Below are 17129 nucleotides of genomic sequence, written 5' to 3'. Positions count from 1 at the left end.
GACTGAGCTGCATCTACGTCACTTACTCACGCTTGATGCGAGTCACGCTTGTAAATCATATTGCCGTGGCTTTTTTTCTGGCCTCCCGTGAATGTCGCGTTGTACAAACAGTGAGCCGAGCAGATGCAGAGTGCTCCTTAATAATATGCAATTTCAGCCAATAACTGCTTCCTGGCCAATTTAACCTTCGTGTTCTGGAGAGATAACGTTCTTCAGCTTATGTCTGGGTCCAAACATGATTCATATGTCAAGTTAAACCACATTGACAGCAGTTGGTCAAACTAAAATAGCTCAATTTAACCACTACCTTACTATCAATAAGCAGCAACTTAAAAGTTTATTGAGGTAAAAGTCACGGTTAATGTTTTGTCAATAGTGTGAATTGGACATTAAAATAAAGTGTGACCTATTTAGAAATCCCATCCTGGACATGTCTGGGGAAAAGAAGGATGTACGGGCAACCTAACATATTGTGCATTTGGACGCACATCTTGCTTTATACAGAAACTATGGCTGGCACTGTAAATAATGAAATAATCACAATTTATATTGTGTGTGTGTGTGTGTATATATATATATATATATATATATATATATATATATATATATATATATAAACTGTCATTTTAATTGCTAAGTGACATAAAATGTCATTCATTTGAAATTATTTTTAAAGACGTTTGCACAGTAAGTTTTATTCAAGCCCCCTAGTGGTTATTGCAATTTTTAAGCTTGACTTACAGGGTATAGTTGATAATATTACTAATTTAGACATTAAAATAACTAGTTAAATGCTAACATATCATTTTATTGACGCACATTAACATTTTGACTTATGTGACAAGAAAACATATCGATTAAGTATGACATGGTCTTATAATAAATTATCTATGTACTTTCCGTGAACTTTTTATGTCTTTTGAAAATAAACGCTTTTGATTAATATTGCATTTCTAGGAATAAAAAAAAAAGACTACAAAAAAAAGAACTTTAACATTTTCAAACATTTAGAGCGAAGTCTCGAGGGTACCCCCTGCCAGGGGTGATGGGGGTATGTGACGAGTGGGTCGGGGCCGAGAGACGTGGGAACGAGGAGGGAGGCCAGGTGTAGTGATTGGAGATGAGCTGCACCTGCGCCCCACCGCCGGTCTCGAGTCCCACGTAGGAGATGGAAGGATATAAAACTGGAGCGACGACCGTGTAGGACGAGAGAGGACCAGGCCTTATTTTATGTTTCGGTTTTTATTTGCGCGCACCAGTCGTCCGCGAGGGGCTGGTGCGCTGTTTTGTGTTTATTTTGAATATTAAAATGATGTTTTGATTGTGCGCCGGTTCCCGCCTCCTTCCGGATGAATAGGAAGATTTTATTATTACAGTTAGTTATGTAGTAAGTTAGTTAGTTAGACCAAAGGCTTTTTTTGTTTGTTTTTTTTTGTATTGTCATTGTGTATTGTCATTATATGGAAAAGGTCTGCCTGAAGATTATTTAAAATATCCTCTTTTTTTGTTCCTCAGAATAAAGTAAGTCATAGCTTTGGGACGTCATGAGGCTGAGTACTGTTGGGTGAAATTCTATAATTATTTTTAGGGGCCACTGTATGAAGTTTTGACGTTGTTGTTGTTGTTGTTTTTTTCACACCTAGTTTATATGTGGCCGCTGTCTTCCTCTTATGTGGCTACAGAGGCAGAGGCTTAATGGCCTGTTGCTGGAAGTAATACTGTGTGGGGCGGCCCGGGTCACAGGTTTGGTGACAGCTTCCATGTTCGTTTAGACACACGCAGCGGGTGGCTGCCACCTCTCCTGTGACTCCACCCAAATTGGAAAACACATTCGAGTTTCTCTCTCACTCTCTGATCCAGGTGGCTGCTGTAGGCTTAGTATTCACACGGCTTATTCTCCAAAGCCTCAAAAAAGGACACTAAGTCTTTCAGCTTGTGCCAAAACTAAATTATTGACAGAGATGGGTAAATATGTACACAATGCAGCAACAGTTAATTGTAATTCATGAGTAAGAATTAGCCCCAATGACAAATGAAAAATTGACTTTTCGAGGTTAAATAATACAACGTTTGTTGGAGTATGTACAAGAAAATACTTTTTCAGTCTTTCATGTTTAATTCAATGCGTTAGCTGATGATTTTCAATTCTAACTATTTATGAGATTTATTAGCAATTTCTGAGTACAAATAGTTTTTACACCAACTCAGTTCTGTTCTTTATATTTATTTGTAAAATGTGTTATTTAATTACAAGTACAAATATTATGTTTATGTGTGAATTTCTCCTGTTAACAAATAAATATATTTTGAAGAAGTATGGCTCAAAAATGGCAAAAAGCAACATGAAAATGCCATAAATGTGGGTTTTATGTGACAATCCAAGTCTTCTGAAGACACACCATGAATCTGTGTTTAGAAGAGAAAGAAATGTAACCCATTATTCACAAAAAAAATTGTCCTCCACAACAGCTCTTATATTTCATTAATGTTTAAGGCATTTAATTATAGTGCCTCGTCAAGTCTGATGATATAATTTGCAATTTAAACCAGCTATTACTTTAATGTTTGCTTGAGATTAGCTGCATGTATTTATAATGTATTTAAATCGATCTTAAGCACATAGCATCTAAAGTTAGTGATGCATCTCTACAAAAGCGGCCCCAAGGTCTTCGCTCTGACATCACATCTGCGGCATTAATCTGCTGGCATTCAGCTGTGTCATATAACAGCTCTGTGGTGTCGCGTGCGTATTGTCACGACCTATGATCATAAGTGCTCCGCGTCACAAGTGTGACTCAGGTCTCACAGATGCACACAACATGCTGATGCTTTCTCATTTCTCACAGCAGAACTATGCGTCCCCTTGAGCAAAAATCTACCAAACTTTGACAGGTAGACACTGATGGGCTCCTGTCTGTTGCGATTTTGTGCCAATCATCCTCCCCAGCAGCTGTGCCGTCAATTTTATTAGGTAAATACTCAAGCGACAGTCTCAGCTGTTAAAAGATGCTGATTTGTATTCAAACATTCATTCTGGGCTTTTGACAGAGGCTGTTAAGATGAATTCCTACAATATACATTTGAGAAAGAACTAGATCAAATAACCCTTTAGTTCCTGAGGGTGCTGCTTCTCTGCAAACACTGGGTGAGATTTGGATTAGAGACGCAGAGATCTCAACAAAGACATGATGCAATGCTTTTGGGCACAGTGTGTCAAGCTTGGTTGAAGTGTGTGTGTGTGTGTGTGTTTGTGCATGTGTTTGAGTGCATGTGTGTGTGAGAGAGAGAAAAAAGCTGTGCTCGTAACAGCATATACTTACTATTTCCAATGTGGTATGCACTGTTAAAAATTTACTAAAAGTAGGAACTCAAGTAACTCTTTCATTTTTTCAGTAGTGAGCAGAAGATGCCTTGCCCTTTTTTCCAACAAGAAGTTTATTGTACAAAAAAGCTTAATTGCTATTTTGTGGCATGCATACATTTACAGTGTATTTAAATGCTTTCTTTACAATAATCTACATCTACAAATATGCTTTTGACAGATGCTTTCATCCAAAGTGACATTGCATGCAGAGCATATATTGATTCAATTCATGCATTCCCTGGGATTTGACCCTATGTCCTGGCGTTGCTAGTAACCTACTGTCCCGTCTACAAGAAAGCAAAAAAAAAAAGCAAAAAAAAGAAATTGATTTTACTATTTTTTATTATAATTATTATTTTTTTTTATATAAGTGGTTGCAATCAATTTATTTTATCTACATTTAAATAAACAAATTTAGTTGACTTTCAACCTGGGCCAGGTTTACCAATAATGATTGATCCTAGCGCTTAAGAACGTTTTCTACGAGTAATTTTACGATCGTTCGTTATTGTTTCATGTGCGTTTCCCAAAAATGCATGTAAAGCAATCGCAGGTAACTGTGCTTTAAGTGCTACGTAGGAGTCGCTATCCGTTTGTCAAGTGCTGAAATGTCACCTTATAGAATGGCTCGTAGTTGTATCAAGTTAAAGGTGTAATCTGCCGATTGTCCTGCAGGTGACCACATAAAGCTGTCTTCTTACGATGCACTTAGGGCTTTATGATTACTCCAGAGCACTCGTAGATCTACGATGATTTTCAAGTACTTAAGTTACGATGCTTTTGGGAAACAGAACGCAATATTAAGATCAGTTGTACGATCGTTTTAATGAACTTCTTAGGCTTAGGAAGCTTTTGGGAAACTCAGCCCTGTTCTGTTATACTCTTTTTACAAAATGCAATATAAGTCCTAGTTTCAGATGAATTATTGATGAATTATTATTCCATGCTGTAAATGCCCCTTTTTGGGTGGATGTGAAAAACATGCTATTTTCATGTGTGTTTCTTTAAATGCAAATGAGCTGCTGCTTCTCTCCACCCCTTTTCCAGAAAAGGGCGGTGCCTTTACGCCTTGTAAAGGTGTAGCAAATTCAGCTTTGCACCACAGAGAGATATCACTAGATATATTAATTTATTGATATACAACATTTCACAATATTATTATTTTTACTATATTTTTTATCAAACTTAGACAGCCTTAGTGAGCAGAAGTGACTTCTTATAAAAACCATATACTTTTGAGTGGTAGCTTCAGTGTTGTCAGTACAAAATAGGGATAAAGAGAGAGATGTATTTATAGAGATGGAGTAAATTGATTTCCTTCTACAGTTGTAATGATGGGTTCATGTCACCCTGACTTAGCTCATTCTACGCTCTGTGATATTCTGCCTGGGTTGTGAAATGGATTATGGTCTGTGTGTCTCTAATCACCCTCTGCTTTTAAAGCCAGAGTATAAAGTTCATGCTCATCTTGTTTTGCTCAGCATTTGGACAGATCTATCTAAAATGCAGTTTACTGAATGTTTTATCTGTGTGTAAGTCTATGGAGCTTATTGAATAAGGAATTATTCAACCCAAAACTGAGGGCGAGTAGATGATGAAGGGATTTTAATGCTGTATGACTGTTTCTTTTCCCCCTTGAACGTAAAAATTATTTAGCGACCATGGCTTGTCAAGCTCCATATGTTCTATATTGCTAATAATATACAGTTTAAACAATTAATATTTAAAGTTGGAAGTAAAAAATGTTTTTGAAGTATGGAGGATGTTTTACAAGAAAACACTTTTATTTATTTATTTTTTTGCAATTGTTAGTGAAATTTACAACCAGTTTCTAGGAGAAAAAAACTTTCTACAACAATTTTCTTTCAGTGTTTGTCAGCTTTGTGTTAAAAACAGACCACACTACTCTTACTAAATCCTTACTAAAATCTAATTGTAGTGAACATCTACTTTTGATCTGGACTGGATTCTGGAAGCAATTTTCCCATTTGTGTGTAATGAACCACACCAGCTAGATGAATCCCAGTGTCACATCAATTGATTTGAAGCATGAAGCTACTTGAAAATCTGAAGAAAAAGGAACGTGATAGTTGACTAACAATCTCATTCCATCAATCAATTTGAATTACATTTCTGATCAAACCAGAAAGGTGACAGTAAATAAAATCCTTGATTTTAGATAAAAGCCTTATTTTAACCTATTTTGCAATTTCTTCTTCTTCTTCTTTCTTCAAAAAGAAGCATATGATAATGGGATGGTTCACCCAAAAATTCTGTGTTCATTTACTCAACCTCAAGTTATCTCAAACCTGTATAATTTTTTTTTCTTATGCTTAACATAAAAGATTACATTCTGAAGAATAGTAAATTCTTGAACAGTCTCTGAGCTCTGAGCTTGGTAAGTCTGTGTTGAAAGGTTTACATTTGAATCCCTAATTCCCAATGGAGAAATGAGCAGGATCATAACTTGAGAACCCTCCTATTGCTTTTCGTTTGACTCATAACCAGACAAACCCACGGTCTGAAAGTATAGAACTGAGAACTAAACACGTTCCTCTGAAGAAAGCAAGCCACATGGGTTCAGAATGACACGATGGTGAAGAAACAATGACAGATCTGACATTTTGGGTGAACCAACCCTTCACAATGTCCTGATGGTGGCAGAATACTGGGCAACAAAAGCAAGCCAGAAATTGATATCAATATTTTATAAGGTACCGGTGCCACTGGAGCCACGCAGAGATTTTTCTCTGCTGTGAAATCAGAGTATTGTGCACAGTAAATCACTGAAGGAAAAGAAGCGGGAAGGCAGATGAAGCACACAGCTGAAATACACAACTTCAAGAGATTACCTGTATTCTCCACAGAAAGATTTTATCTCAAGAACACACATAGCTTAAGATTATCCAAATATCTATTTCTTCTGTTGAAAACAGCAGATTCAGATGTGACAAAAAAGCTTTGAACATAAATCCCGTTTCTCTATAATGTATAATCATGATCCACCTGTCAGTCTTGTTTTCCGTTCCTAAGATAAAATAGCAGGAGAGGTAGCAGTACTTGGATGAAATCAAATTGAAATTTCAAAAGCATGCAGCATCCAGTATGCTTTGATGTGAAGTGCACCGTCAATAAAGAAGTTTCAGCATTACCAATTTCTCTGAGTACAAGGCAAAAACTACAGCCTCTCTCATACTCTCATGCTGAAAATGTGAAATATCTTCCTCAGAGGGGCATCTGTGCTGACATTTATGTCACTGACTCTGTGGCTTACATCAAATATTGATGTCCACACAACAAGTCATGACCTGTAGTCAACTAAACAGCACTGAGGCTCTAAACAGCATCAGCTCCTTATAGTCTTTCTTGAAATCATTCATTAGCAGTGCCAGTTAAGTACAACATGATTTACTATGATTTTATACTATGACGTATTAGACTTTTTTTTATTAATGCAAAACTGCAAAATTATTGTTGCAGTGAATTTGCTTTAACCAACCTAGGGAGGCGAAATAGTGTAGTGATGTGTACTCACGTCACCAATGTTGTTATGAGTACATCACATAAGAAATATTGCTGGGATCTTGTAGAATCTCTTTCTAAATCATCAACAAAAGGAAGACACAAGTGTAATAAAATAGATTTTATTAACAAAAGATAGACAAGAGTAATCAATAACTACTTGATGATTAGCATGAATGAAAAAGAGAGAAGTGCATACAATGCAAGTGATTATGTTGGGGGCTGCTACTGTGTGTCAGAGCTATGTTATCTTATTAAAAGATCAACTGTTGCTACTCTGAAACAAATAAGGTGAAGAATCTTATTATGCATCAAACAAATAAATGAGCTATTATTTGTTATCAATGGCAAATAGCTATATAATATCTAAAGTAAATTTGAAAATCATTTACTGATAATATACCACAATGCCAAGGTCTCTGGGAGATGTTTGGACGAGTGATAGTTACGTTCTCTTTGGTGGAGTGAGCAGTCCAGAGGTAATGACGTCTTTAGCAATGCAGTGGGGAAGGAAGCAGGAATCCGTTTTGACAGCCGTGAACACGAAGCGCTGGAGGATGCTGATCTCCTGGAGCACCATAGTGTCCTAAAATCTTGAACACGCAGATGTGGCCTTGAAGTGGAGAAGGTCCTTGCCTGGAACATGCAAGCAAAAGTACCTGGAAGTGTAGGTTTGCTCGCCGGAGCTTAACCTTGTTGCAGATGTCTGTGTGTCTTCTGAGACTCAGAACTTGGTCAATTCCCTTTGTCTTTCTAGGATGGAGACTCAGAACTTGCTGCATCTGTTGTTGTCTCGCTGGACACAGACTCTAAATGTAGATTATCTCTCTTCTCACAGGCTGCGGGCTCAGAACGTGGTCATATCTGTTGCTGACTCACAAGCTGGAGACTGTTATTGCCTCTTCCTGCATGGGCCAGAGGCTCAAGATGTTGATGTTTCTGTCTCTCGGGAGACTCAGAATGAGTGTATCTGCTAGTGTCTCTCCCTTGCAGGATGGAGACTTAGAACGGTTGTGTTCGTTGCTGTCTCTTCCCTAATGGGACTCAAACTCAGAAGTTGTCTCATTGGACGTACCGGAGACTCAGACTGGGACATGGATGATATGTTTCTATCTCCTACCATGCAGGCCTGAGACTCAGAACAAGGATACCTATTATTGTCTCTCTCCTTACAGGACTGAGACTCTGTTACAGTCTCTCTTTAAGAGCCAGAGTCTCACAACAAGGAGTGTCTTTTGGGAAGTACCATTATCTCTTTCCGATGAGGAGGAGATTGCAATCTGGCGCTTCTCCATTTCCAGGCTGTGACTGACTGGCATTCATTTGTCCATTAACAGCTGAGTTTGTGTAAGATGTAGCACTCTGAATAAGTATAAGATATGTGTGTTGTAGTTTGCATCAGTTTAATGCTAGAGAACATAGAGTAGGTGTGGATGTATTTGGATGGGTCTCTTTGATCTATCTTTGTTTCAACCACCGATGCTTCATATAGAGGTCCTAAGGACTTTTTATGGCAGTCACACGACAAAACCCTTAGGAATCAGCCTGTTGGTGGGTGAAGGGCAGAAACTGCATTTGACCAATAGGAAGTCCTGTGTTTCCCAGGTTTTGTACCAAAGGTCTTCTTCTTGCCCTCTGTCTGGCTGTTGTCCTGGCAACTTCATCTGATAGCGTTGGACAGTTTGCTTATGTTAGTCTATCAAGATCCAATCAAAATGTAGCAAACACTTGTCCACTATTGTAATCAGAGAGGTGCCCCACCATAAACTAGGCCCTGGAATGTGCTGTCCACTACATAGTGCAGTTTAACTGTAACTGGGGAGGCAATGAATAGTGGGTCACTGAATTGCATATTTTTTTCTGACCCAGGTTGGGCAACACTAGCCCTCAAGGGCCACTATCTCAAACTGTAAGCATAACAATCCTAGACTTATATGAGAGGGATCTCTTCGATTTGGGACACCTATAATACACCCAAAAACAGCATCAACCACCTAGCAACTCCTTAAAACTTTCTGCACCACAATGTCATGGACTCGAATGCAAACTCCATACGCTGGCAGCACGTTTGGCATCAACAAGCACGGTTGACATTTTCTCGAAAAAAAAAAAAATAAAGTCAAAATCTAGTTTATAATTTATCATTCTTTCCAGATACTTTCTCGTCATATCTGTTTGTCTCTGTGATCAGTCCGTGCTTGTAGGTCGGTTTGTTTCCCATTCCCGCTTTAATAATTCATCAGTCTGACATATACAGCAGCAGTCTGTTTTTACACAAGACCTCTTCTGATAATCGCTCGGGGCTCGTGGCGGCTCACTGCCGACCACGTGTTTTCAGTATTTCTTCATGGGCAACTGCTACATGCATGTTTTCAAGAGTGTTGTTCAGTTGGCGCTGGTTCGTCACATGCCCGTCTTATAGCTTCTCCACACTCTCACAATGGCCCCAACAGCTTGTTGTTACACAATGTTGGTGGAGATATTGAGTAACACGGGCACTGGCGTCCCACACAACACATGTCTGGGCGTTAGGTGTTGGCGGTGGTAAAGGCTGGAGGCGTGAGCGTGTGGTCATTATCGTGTAATCAAATTCATGTGTGGTGTGAAATCACTATTTAATGCCGCCGACTCACTGATGTTGAGTGGAAAGTCTTTCCAATGCTTACATTATATGTAATATCCATTTGAATGTGAGATGACAATGTCACCTGGAGTCCGTTGACCTAATCATCAATTCGATATGTACTTTTAATGAGCTCTTGCATTGGGAAGCACGAGGGACATATTTTTAATCACCCTTTTAAATGAGGAACCACCGAGCATGCTTTTTTTTTTTTACATTTGACCTCCAGTTCACTAAACATTCATGGACAGTCTGATGTATATCAGATCTGTAGTCCAAAGGCATCGCTTGACAAAAATGAACTGTGGTTGGACGCTCTACATGTAGAAGTGGACAATTCTTGGACAAAACAGACAGTGAAGCCATCCAAAATTGATGCTGATATTCTTTTATGTTGCGGATGCTCATATTTTCAGTCCCTTAGCATTTATATGCAAATCAAACAATATTGGCAACACACATACAGTATATTTATGGAATGAGCATCACATCCAGAAAACAATCCAGTAATGTGAACGCAAAAAGAATCCAGTCATGTTTTATTTACTCCCATTTCACAAGCCGAATGTAATATCATTATAGCGCAACATGTGTTGTGGTTAAATGAAAACATTATACATTATTAAACATGCATAAACAAGGGCGCAATTCCTTGTGTAAGCTGCTACACATTTCAGTTTGGTGACAGAATGGGGAAGCAGAGATTTCATAAGCGCCTGATAATACCCTGCATTATTCAGAGCGGAGCCTCGTGTCTGAAGAACCGATTTACACATCTTATATTTATCAAGGTAAATGGAACTGTTGTTTCCGCTGAAGTGTCACTTCACATTAACCAACGAGGCCACCGATTGAGACAAATAGGCTGAGTCACCTCATTGTCGTGAAATTGTGCAGTGATTTATGAGTTTATGAGAGACTGAGTGGGGTCAGATAGAGCTGTTCTGTGTCTCCACCGATCACACAGCAAATTTATCATGTTTTCCAAGGCAAACATCTAAAAAACTGCTTAAAACAAGATCAGATTAATAGAAAATAAATATGATATTAACAGGTCAGTAACACTTTGGAACAGGGAACACATATTCACTATTAACTAAGATTTTTCCCTGCTTATTAATAGTTAGTAAGGTAGTTGTTAAGTTTAGGTATGGGGTATGTTCAAGACATCTTAAATATGGTCATGCAGAATAAGGTAATAATATTTGGTTTATAAGTATTAATAAACAGCTAATACGCTTTTCAATAAGCAACTAGTTAAAAGTGAGAATTGGTCCTTAAAGTAAAGTGTTAAATCAGAAGACAAGACAATAGGACAAAAATACTTTAATGCTTTGAAACTACTGTAGATCATGTCTTATTACCCATAATTTTCAACAAAGCCCTAATCATTATTATTCAGAGAGTAACACTCTCTGAAAACAACAATTAAATTCTTATGAAACTGCACTGAATTTAATCAGCAGAAATAATCACTGCATGGCCAGTTCATACTGTTGATCCCATAAGCACTATTTGGATGGTAATTGTTTCTCAGGGGGACGTCTGTGACAAATAAATGGGTATTGCTCCTCGTTTTTGGGTGGAGGTAAATCCACAGTGGAGGTGTGAGTTTGTGATCCTACAAATTTGGACGAGCGCTTCAGTCACATGTTCAGGCACATTGCTTGGACAGTTAATACATTTATATTTAATGCACTTATCGGTGTAAAATAATAAATAGGTGTATGAATCTAAATCTAAAGAGCCTATTCAACAACATATGGACACAGTTTCTGTGTTGCATTTTATCTCATGATGATGGATGTCATTTTAAAAATGCGAGCTAATGCATCCTCTTATTTACATAAGCTGAACATTTGACCCGATACTTGATTTATATGTGTGTTATTGTAATAATCAAAATTATAATAAAATGTTTTTAGTTATTTTTCCTTTAAATTCTCTTTCAGTAATAACGGTGTCTATTTTTAAAATGCATGCAAATAAAGATACTGTACTGTGCTTGGCAGTGGTCAAAAAGGATTTACAAGATGATTTGTAAATAAACTTTAAAAAACTGTCAAAAAACAGTAGGTAATTCGGTTGGGAATTTTATTTTCGTGGGTGGTGTGAGAAAAAGACCAACATTCTTGATTCAGATGGCAGAAAAATCATTGACTAGACCCTGCGAAAGCTGAAAATCCCTTATGTGCCCATGAGATACAATTACCATCTAAATAAAGCTACAATGGTCAATATGGTACGAACGCTATAGATTTTCTGTCCACATATTCCAGCGCTATAGCCCCGTTCCTAGACCTGTTTTCAGTTATTAAAGATATAGCTCAGCCAAAAATGAAAATTCTGTCATAATTTACTCACTATCAACTTATTCCAAACCTGTATGAGTTTCTTTCTTCTTTTGAACACAAAGAAAAATGTGTGTAACCAAAGAGTTGATGGTAGCCATCGTATTTTTATCTCAACTGTCTTTGTGATCTATGTGATTTCAAGCCGCGGTTTGAACTGTAATACTTTCCACACGACAAATGAAAACCATAATCATTTTATGAGGTAAAATCAAACCCTGAATTCTGTTTAATATGAGCTACTACTTTGGATTAACGTGTAAACATGCCGTTGGATTAAATTAGCAAACCCGCCTGCCAGGTTAGATTAACCCCGCATTTGTTCTGGCCTACATTTACTCAGCAGCGTGTCTGCAAACTACACAAATTGAAGTTGTGGTTGAGTAAAAAAAAAAAGGTGGACATCATTTTAATTTAGTTTAAATTACCTCAGGAGTGATTACAGGCAGATGTGTGCAAGCATAAAGAGCATCAGTTATGTGACCATTGCAATGCCATTATTATAGGTTATATAATAGTAAATCAACAGCACACATTTATCTTTTCTTCTTAAACATTTTAAAGCTCATTTATTGATTTAAACTAAGAGCAATAAAGTATCATGAATTATACATTTTATATTAAATGAAATATGTATTTTTATATAACACACCTAGTTTTATTTAAATCTATTTATACCCATGAATACACTGTTGTTTATATTTATATACAGCAGTACATTATGTCATCCTACTAATAACCCTTAATCTGTGCGATTTAGACTTGTCTGTGGCTGATGATGTGGCAGGGTAGTCCAGACGAAGCTGTTTTTTACTTAAGTAAGCTTCTACAGATAACCCCTGCTCAGTGTTTAGGGCGCAGTGAACACTTGATAGAGACCCAGTGAACTGATAGCAACTTTCGGACCTTTTAAATGCAATTAACTAGGAAATGATGTTCAGTTTTAAGTCGGTTTAATACGTTTTGACATTTCTGACATCAGTCAACCTTTTATTTGTGATTTAGATATCTACCAGCACTCATTAAAAGAGTGCGGTACACTTATCATGATGTTGAAAGGCACAGCAAGAGATACCGCGTGTTTGATCTGCTGCTTAACAGATGATGGCAGGTCACAGAGAGAAATAACAATCAATAGAATATTGCCTCAAAAATAGAGTTGCCAAATGTTATCATATAATTCCCACGAACGCCAGCTTTGGAAGATTTCTGGCCTCTTTTAGAAAACTCAGTTGGATGTATTTTTCGCGTAATAAGTCATAAGTCATAAGGTGCCCCAAAAACATCATGAGTCAAACGATGGCAATCTGAACTGGATTCCCTGCCCTTGTGAAAAAGAAGTGCTCTTTAATTGTTTTAAATGTGCACTTGTTGTGAACTTCAGATTCTAAAAAGTAGAACTGTACTTGTAAACGGTGTTGGGGAAAGTTACTTTTAAAAATGATGCTTTCAAATATTGCATTAAAGTAACCAATTGCATTATAAATGGGAAGTAATGCATTACATTACTTATAAATTTTAGCATCTTGGCTGGGCTCTCCTGTTTGTTTTTAACACTAAAATGTAAATGTAAAACCACTTTCACACTAAGGGCCCTATTTTAACGATGTAAATGCAAAGTGTAAATTATATTATTTATATATTATATATATTATAATATTATTATTTTTGTAATACACTTTAAAAGTATGCTGAAGTGCATTTCCTGCATATAGTAAAGTGCTGGTATGCGGTGTGTGTGGAACACTTCCGAAGGGAATTGTGGCAGCCGCCTGGGAAGACACCATTACAGAGGGATGACAGCCATAGGAGCTTCAGCGCTCCTGTCCCACTCGGTTGCTCTGCAGATTGAGTATGACAGATTGGCCACCCCCGAGGATGACTATAAAGCACTTTTCGGTTTGATGTGGCGCTCACAGCTACATGTAAACAGCACCTGCCAGGTTCTGCGAGAGAAGGCGGACTGATTATGTAATCTGGTCATTTGTTTAACAGAAACACCAGAGCCAGCGCTGTCAGCGGTCACAGGAAAAAACTAAACCGCAGTGGTCAAAGCGAGACACATTCAGCTGTCGCCCATGCAGAGTCACACATACAATGGGCGCCTGTACCACTCCACATCTGGCATTGGCAAATCCAGATTCGCTCTAGCGTCTTGTAACACTCTAGCACAGCATTACTGCATTTGTATACAAACTCACCATCAGTTAAGCTTCTTTGGTATGTTAGGTCCACACTGAGATGAAGAACTAATTGCATTAGAATTGCGTAAGAATGAGAGGATTGTTTATTTGCACTGTCTGCTTTTTTTTCAGAACTGAATTAACCAAATCAGGCAAATTATTAAAGGAGATAACAGGACAGTTGCACCTGATTCATAAAGATAACAAACATGTATGCACAGTGTATAAATATTATATATATGCATGCATACATTTTAAAAAAACAAAAGTAATACTTTTATGTAGCAAGAATACATTAAATTGATTAAAAGTGCCAGAAGAGGCAAAAGATTTTAAAATGTAAACTCTCTATTCATCCAAAAAAGCAACACATTTTCTCAATGAAAATTATAAATGTTTCATATTAGAATGAATTCTGATGGATCATTTGACACTAAAGTCTGGAGTAAAGACCATTAATATATATATATATATATATAATAAGCATAAAAGCATATATAAAGCATATATAAAATAAGCATAAAAGGGTTCTTAAAAATGTATATATATATATATATATATATATATATATATATATATATATATATATATATATATATATATATATATATATATATACATACATACATACAGTATATATTTATATAACTATAACTATATATATATTATAGCTTTGTTTTTCGTAAGAACTCTCTTGTGCTTATTTTGTATGTATTTTAAAGTGAATCTTTAATGATATATATGTATAATATATATATATATATATATATATATATATATATATATATATATATATATATATATATATATATATATATATATATATATATAAATAGAGAGAGAGAGAGAGAGAGAGAGAGAGGTGTAGATAATAACAAAATGTTCTTTTTTTGTGATTTATTCCTTGTTGTGAAGTGGCTGGTATTTGATTAAGAGTTTTGTGCTGAAATACCTCAAGCTGAAGTGCAACAACTGCTAAGTGTGTTTGCTCCTAGGTTTCATCACATATGAGACCAAAAAGAAGTGTCAAACTCTGTTCACTCTGATTTAGACTAAAAGGCACCAAAATTGGCCAAAGGCAGCAATGCCTCCATTGTGGGTCGTAGAGCTTGTGAAGATAGCCCCATTGGCACGACCTGTTTGCCAAGAAAGTTCAGAGTTGTCCTGTAGCGACTGGTTATTGTTTTGCAGTCCTGCTGTGGTGTTGTCAGTGCTCTCTAAATCTACTCATCGCCTTTCATCAGTAAGGCCCAGAGCCGCAGAATGCCTGCAGCGCTTTGCCTTGCAGACAGGGTTCAGACTCTCTCTTTTTTCTGCAGGATGTGTCACTCAGAGGCAGCCGGAATACAGATCCAGCAGCTCGGTGCTGAGGGAGTCTGACTGCAGGATCAATGAGAGGATGAATCTTCTCTACTGGCTCCAACATACTCTCAGTGAGCCTGAATAGGAATCACAGTGAATCTGTAATGATTTTATTTTACTAGATAGCACAGAAACACACCACAACACTTTCATAAACAACCACGTTTCACTATTGCACATGTGAACTTGACTGATCTTTGTTCATTTCTGCACTAAATTAATAAGGGCTTGTTATCCACTTTCTTAAACATAAACTGTTCTTTTTTTGGTAACTATGGTTCCAAATGTTCTTTGGGGAACCAAAAATGAATGTTGCAAAAACTGCAATAACTTTTGGAACCTTTATTTAAAGACTGAATATGTACAATTATGGTATTTCAGTTAAAAGGCACCCCTACAGTCATAGAGGCACAATAATTGGCCTAATAATAAATAGCTTCCAAAGACTTCCATTTGTTGACATGACATAGTTAGATTAAGATGTTTAATATCATTTAAGTGTCCTCTTTAGCCATAATTACCATATTTATAATCAAACCAACATATTGGAAGAAAATATTTTTATAAAATACCATATTTGTTTTTTATACTGTAAAACCATATTATATTATTACGGGATGTCCTTCAAGCAGTTTAAGAAGCTTTAAGATTTTATGTTTTTTTTTTTTTTTTTTTTTTTTTTTTTTAGTTTATGTACTGTACTTTCAAAGAAAACATTTTAATGACAGTACCATTATCAACAAAACAAAAATCATATTATTTATCAAAACAGAATATGGTACAAACTTTGCAAGAGTAATTATTTTCTTTCTCTTATTTTGGTGAGTTTCATACATTTATATAATTTTGATAACACTTAAGAATACTGTTCTAATATTAATGAATAACTGGGTGAAAAAAAATAGTGCACTATTAACATTCTAATAACTAATATTTACTCTCAAGAAACTCAAGTGCAGTAATAGTGCTCAGTTGGAAGTTGTAGTTCAATATTAGCTAATCAGTAACTACCTTTTTTCATACAGTATGTCCCAGAGAACTACTAACAACTGCTATATACAGGTTCAGAATGAATTTGAATAATGCTAAATGTATAATTAGCTCTAAAGTGAAGATCATGGTAAGCCACTAATAATGACTCAAGTATTACCAAATCCTTCAGAAGCAATGACTAATTATTTGGATCAGATTTCTGAAGTGAATAAGATGAAAACACTTTCTGAAGTCAGTGCTAGTGTTTGAGGTGTATGGAAGGTTTGGTATAGTAATGACTCAAGTGTTGCTACATCCTTCTAAAGGAATTGCTAATTATTTGGTTCACTTTTCTAAAGTCAAGATCATGGTAACCTCCTAATAATGACTCAAGTGTTACCAAATCCATGGGAACTAATTACTATCCAGAACCTTACAAAAACCTCAAAAGCACTTTACTTTACAGTCCTTTTCCCCATGTACACACTATGTACTTATTATAGTAATTACCATAACTCTGTGATAACTAGTACTAATCCTGAACCTACCCCTAAACCTAACCCTACCACATGTAGTTACCTTATATTACCAGAACTTTCTTAGGTACAATAGGTAAATGGTAAGTACATGTACTGTAAAATAAAGCACAACCATCATTCCTTCTGAAGAATTTGTTAATACTAAAGTCATTCCTAGTGGGTTACCATGACCTTCACTTTAGAATTAATTATACACTCTAAAAAATGCTGGAG

Source organism: Carassius gibelio, chromosome B3 (assembly GCF_023724105.1).
Source record: "Carassius gibelio isolate Cgi1373 ecotype wild population from Czech Republic chromosome B3, carGib1.2-hapl.c, whole genome shotgun sequence".
Classification (NCBI taxonomy): Eukaryota; Metazoa; Chordata; class Actinopteri; order Cypriniformes; family Cyprinidae; genus Carassius; species Carassius gibelio.
This window is presented reverse-complemented; position numbering follows the sequence as displayed.